Below are 6,046 nucleotides of genomic sequence, written 5' to 3' on the forward strand. Positions count from 1 at the left end.
CGGCTGTTTTGTTTGACCCCGTGGGGCTCGCCGTAGCCTGGGGCGGGGGTCACTGTTTTGTATGGGGGGGGGGCGGTTTATGTGCGGCAGGGAAGGGTGGGGGGAACGGCTCCATGTCACGTGATGCTCGGCGGGGTGGGGCGAAAGGCTCAATGTCACGTGATGCGCGGCGGGGTGGGGGGAACGGCTCCCTATCACGTGATGCGCGAGGGGTGGGTGTGAATCGGGGGGCCAAATAAAGGAATACAGATTCTTGGTTTTCGGTAAAATCAAGTAAATAGAAAAAACATTAATACCAAAAATGTTACTTAATTTATTTGTCACGTAGACAGAATTACAATTTTTTTTATAAAGAAATAAAAATTCGATCAAATTTAAAATACATTCAAATTTAAATATTTTGTTTCTATCTATGTGACTTTACCTAAAGAACCAAGAATATTAATTCCTGCAGTCACGAATATAATTTCCTGCAGTCACCTGAGGACGGCTTTTTGCGTTGTGGCCGAAACGTCGTGAGAATTGTATTTTATTATGTTTTATTTTTATTATTTTATTATTTCCCTTCTACGTGACTTTACCGAAAGAACCAAGAAGATGAGTCACGAAAGTTTTAAGTCAAAATTTAAACGAATACAGAATCAGAGTTTTGATTTATACTGGAGGAATCCGATGATCAATAAGACTCTTTTTCACAAATATCCAGTAGGGGCGGGTGAGAAAGTTACAACAAACAATACTGAAACACGATATGAGTGCAAAGTATAGGAAAGGTAAGCAAATCGATAAAATATATATTTTTACCACGTAAAGCCCACTGAGCGTATTACCTTCTTCAGAAGCGACCTGCCCACAAATGATAGCTCAACGAGGTTGCTTATCATATGGGAATTTATAGCAGCCAAATAATCTAAATACTGTAATCTCATACATGGGATAATGTCCCTTCGAAGGGATTATTTGTCATTTTAGAATAAATTGATTATTAAGTCAATGTGTCGACACAAGACTGCACCACGATCCAAGCTAAGAAAAAGACACCATTGTACTTTATAACTCAGAATAATCGTTTGTGTCATTGTAGAGAATATAAATAAATACTATATAAATATTATCTGCCCATTTCTTTTGTCATATTTTGAGCATTTTATCCCGTATCAAGAAAGGTGGACAGATTATTTAGACCTGCACTGCAGTCCCATACGACACCCAAGTAACACGCCACTTCATGACTATATGCCTTTAAAGTGTATGAAATGTACGTCCGAAATTTGACAAGATATGTCAGCAGAACGATTTGTTTCAAAGTTTTCCACAGATTTATTCTCACCAAAATGCAGTGGCACCAGCAGTCTGTTAATTTTTCTGAATGCATTGACATTATTCCAGACGAATTTCTCCAGTTCGAATTTAATTCTAGGTCTTGGCACATTCGAGGAACATTTTCAATTCAAGCTGGTGACCTTTTGGCATACCAACACACAATGTCCAATCCATGTTGTCAATGAAATCCTGAATGCTATGATAATGCTATTATTACTGCGATTGCATTTACCAGGTTAAAAACACTTCTTCTTTCGTATGGCTGATGTAAATTGAGTGCAACGACTACAATTTCACATTCCGGTGCTTAAGCCAGATAACCGCATCAGGAGAGGTAGAGTGCATGTATCACTGTGATGTCTCCTTCGTATTTGAGGATCGGGCATTGCGTCCTTACATATTGTATGGTATGTTCTTGATGACCACAGTCGCACACTGGAGGGTTTTTAATTTTCCATTTTTATCTGCCATGGTGTGTTCGGACGTTGTTTAGGGTGGACCATGAGTTTCGTAGAATATCTAACCCAGGGATCTTCTGCTTTGGGCGGGCAGTGTCCAGATCGGACACAAAGCTAAGTTCTTTAATACAGGACATCAATGTTATGTGTGTTCATTATGTTTGCGAGAGAGTGTTCAGTTGGAGGACCCTTGTCTCAGGGCCTATCTGGCATGTTGTTTGGCCCTGAAGCGGCCAGTGGTGTGGCTTGTGTTGTTGCTCTGAAGCCCGGGAGATCGATGATTGATGTTCGGTCGCCACGTTCATGGCATTTGTTGTGATTTCTCACTGAACAAAGTGGGCCGCATGAAAGCTGCCATCTTCCACTCCAGTCCACTGAGGTATTAGCTCCTTTTCATAGGTGACCTGGCCACACATGAAGCTCATCGAAGTCGCTTATTATCATATCAGTGAATATATAGTTGCAGCCAAATGATCTAAACTCCAAGTATACAAGTGTCAGGACCGGGATACATCCCACAACATCTTCTTCTTCTTTCGTGACTGCAGGAATTCATATGCTTTGGGTCTTTCGGTAAAGTCATATAGATAGGTTCACATTAATACAAATAAACAAAAAACTACGACGTTTCTCACTGGCGCGATCACCGCAACGGTGGTCGCGCCAGTGAGAGACACAGCCCATCACACAGCCAGAACCATCAATACATCGAGGCTAAGGGACCATGTTAGTGGGACCCCAGCCCGTTAATGCAGAGGTACCCAACAGGGCAAAGCAACTCAGAGAGTCGGAGATGACAACTAAACGGCAGGGAAGAATGGAAGCACCACAGCAAGTTACGACTTTGCTTGGTTAATGACGTCCTTCCAATGATTGCTCAGCTTATAATAATAGTTCAATTTGCAGACGTAGTGGCCGCAACTCAGAGGCGCGGAGCCAAGCTCAGAGTCGCTCGAAAGCATGATTGTAGAGGTGAGTTTTTAAGTCTCTCTTGAAGGAGGAGATTGAGGTGATGCTGCGAATGTGCAGAGGGATATCGTTACAAACTGTTGGGGCTGCCACCGAGAAGCGGCGCATAGACATGACCATCCTGGATCTTGGTAACAAAAGGAGGTCGTGAGTCGCGCTGCGCAGGCATCTGCCGTGTGCTGAGCTGCAAGTTGTCAATAATGAAGAAAGGTACGGCGGGCAGGCGGATATGAAGGTTGAAATTGTCTCTGTGTTTATATATCTGGATGGCTTCATGGACAAATCTTTGAAGGTACAGAGTTCTTCTGGGCCGGATGGTGGTGAGAATCAGACTTTAGATAGGAATCCGTGTGGGTGGCTTTCCTGTAGATGGAATGTCCCAACAAGCCATCAGGCCTCTTCTCGATCAAAACATCCAGGAATGGTAGCTTGCCATAATTTTCCACTTTCATGGTGAATTTGATGGATGGGTGTATGGAATTGATGTGGTTGAAAAATTGGTTCAGTGCTGGCTGGCCATGTGGCCAGATGACGAAAGTGTCATCTACGTATCTCTTCCAAAGGGAAGGACGTAGGGTGGATGCCAGGATGGCATATGTTTCAAATTTCTCCATGAAAGCATTCGCTACCACTGGTGATAAGGGAGAACCCATAGTGGAACCTTCATTTTGTTTGTAGAATGTACCATTCCAGATGAAGTAAGTGTTGGTAAGGCAGTGCCTCACCAAAGTTGGTACATCAGGATGGAGTCCCTGTTGGACCAAGTCTTCAATGATTGCTATGGTGTCAGGTACAGGTACCTTGGTGAACAGAGAGACTACATCGAAGCTGACAAGCAAATCATCTAGAGACAGTGAAATGTCTTTGATTAGAAAAACCAAGTGAGCTGAGTTAAGTACTGCTGAGGTGGTCTTGCCCATGAATGGAAGCAGGGTCTCAGACAAAAATCGGGCCAGTGTGTAGGTAGGTGAGTTGATGGTGGATACAATAGGACGAAGTGGAGTACCTTCTTTATGGATTTTTGGAAGGCCATAAAATCTGGGTGGTCATGCAGCCGAAGGTTTTAGAGAAAGCTACTTAGTGTAGATATTGAATACAAGTAGGGTGAGCACACTGCCTTGTGGTAAGCCATCTACTTTTCTGCCCATTTATTTCCACGTAGAAGCTTCTTTTCCATAGTTGGCTATGCATTGTCTGGATAAGGTCTAGTTCGCCAGTCATGAGGTACAGTTTTTGTGGATCAAGATGCGGTGTTGAACAGTGTCATATGCAGCAGATAGTGTCATATGCTGCGCCGGTGATCAAGTTCCGTTGGTAGCCATCGTCGATGTCCTGTGTGAGGTTTAGTAGTTGGCCTGCACAGGTTCGGTCGGGTCTGAAGCCCGCTTGGTCTTGTATGCGTTTTGAGATCTTCCAAGGGTAAAATTTGTTGCAGACCCTGACGCCTGTATATTTGGAGTTTGCGTGTATTCCCCGTGGTCGTGTGGAATTTTCTCCGGGTCCTTCAGTGTTTCCCTCCACAATTGGCCAGGACAGACATGTGATGGTTGGATTTGTGACATTGGACTGTATTATTTGCAAGGGAATTCTTGGAGTGCAAAAACATTATTTTGCGTTCACATATGCTTGTCATCATTTGCACACTTTGCAGCAATAATGTAAGACACTGTGTTTTGTGTTACAACGTATTTTGAGCCATGCTAGGTGTCACTGAGAGAAAGCACTGTATGCTTACATAACGTCTAATATCAGCATCAAACACCAAAACAATGGACCCAAACAATACTTCTGAGCAGAGCCTATTAACCCTAAGACTGCACTGTGGTTCACATATAGTTACATTTTATCACTTAAAATGCTTGCAAAATGGAAAGACACAAAGGTGACTTCAGGTCAATCTGATTTTCTAAGAAAATGCTTTTCTAAAATTGTTAAATGAAAAAACCACCGTGCAATGAATAATACACTGCAGCCTAACACCTTCCATCTTTGCTCAACACACAGCCTGTAAGGTAATCGTAGAGTGAGGTGATAGGTTGGCCTTGAGGGTCATGTTAATGTTCATTGAGTGAACATTGCAAGGTCGTGTTGTGATTGCGTTTAAACTTATACGTTTGTGTTCAAGGAATAGAGAAAGTTGTATAAGATTCCTCATGGCGCCATAAATGTTGGCCTTCACGAACCTACATTCATTTTCAAAGATGAGTATAATATTGATAAATTGCGTAGACATTTTAGTGTACAAAAAATCATTGCCACAGTTTAAAAACTCATAATTTTGAACATTTATTTATGAAAGACATTACATCGCAGGAACGTGAGAAATGGCAGCAGCCTTATGGAAGTCTTCATCAAGCGGCGGAGTAACCATGACTGATAGATAGTACGATGATATAATTAGGACAGTAGTATCCTTTCTTTCACCAGGAGATGAAAATATAGGCACAATTGACACAAGAAGAATTGTCTCTAAAGTAAGTGAAAACGTACTGCGTGTATATTTAAATGATTAAAACATCACTTTTGTAAATGTACATAAAAAGGACAAGGAATGAATATAGTTTCATGTCTAAATTAATTTTCACGTAACCATTGTCTGTTTAAGTATTGACATATAGAAAACAGTTGGTTGCCTGTAATTTATCTAAATTATTTTCAAAAGTAATCTTTTCCGACAATGAAAACTACAGAGTAACAGAATAGAAGCATGACTTACATCTTAACAATTTACAGCTGTCTCTACTATTTCAAATTTTTTTCTTTTTCTTACTTATTTCAAGGCACCTTCCCAACGTATTCCAATTGTGCTTGGTGGGGTCATGTCACGAGATGGAAGTTTGCATTCAGGATTCTCACAAAGCAGTGCATACCCATGGTAGAGAACGCACCGTGGAAGCAGATATCATAAAACTACAGTACAGCTACTTCAAGTTACTTTTTTCTATCCGTACACTTTCTCACCCACTGCTACAGATAAATATTTGTTACATGTCAGTCAAGATAATACCTTTGTTCGTAAAATAAATGAAAACTCAGTCTTTTTTTGAAACACTAATTTAGATGATACTTGTACATCCAGTTTAATCATGGGCAGATATCTAATTCGAACTTAGAATGTCTGCAATGCTACCTCGGAACGCTGACCGCTGAGCCACTTTGCCATCTGTCAAAAGATGTTGTTTTTATAACTGAAATATATACCGTACTAAAATTTTAAGACTTAAAAACTCAACATGTATTTTAGTTTACACGTTGTAGTGGAGTATACAGAGTCACGTGCAACACGTTCAGCCGCC

Source organism: Lampetra fluviatilis, chromosome 5 (genome assembly GCF_964198595.1).
Source record: "Lampetra fluviatilis chromosome 5, kcLamFluv1.1, whole genome shotgun sequence".
Taxonomy (NCBI): domain Eukaryota; kingdom Metazoa; phylum Chordata; class Hyperoartia; order Petromyzontiformes; family Petromyzontidae; genus Lampetra; species Lampetra fluviatilis.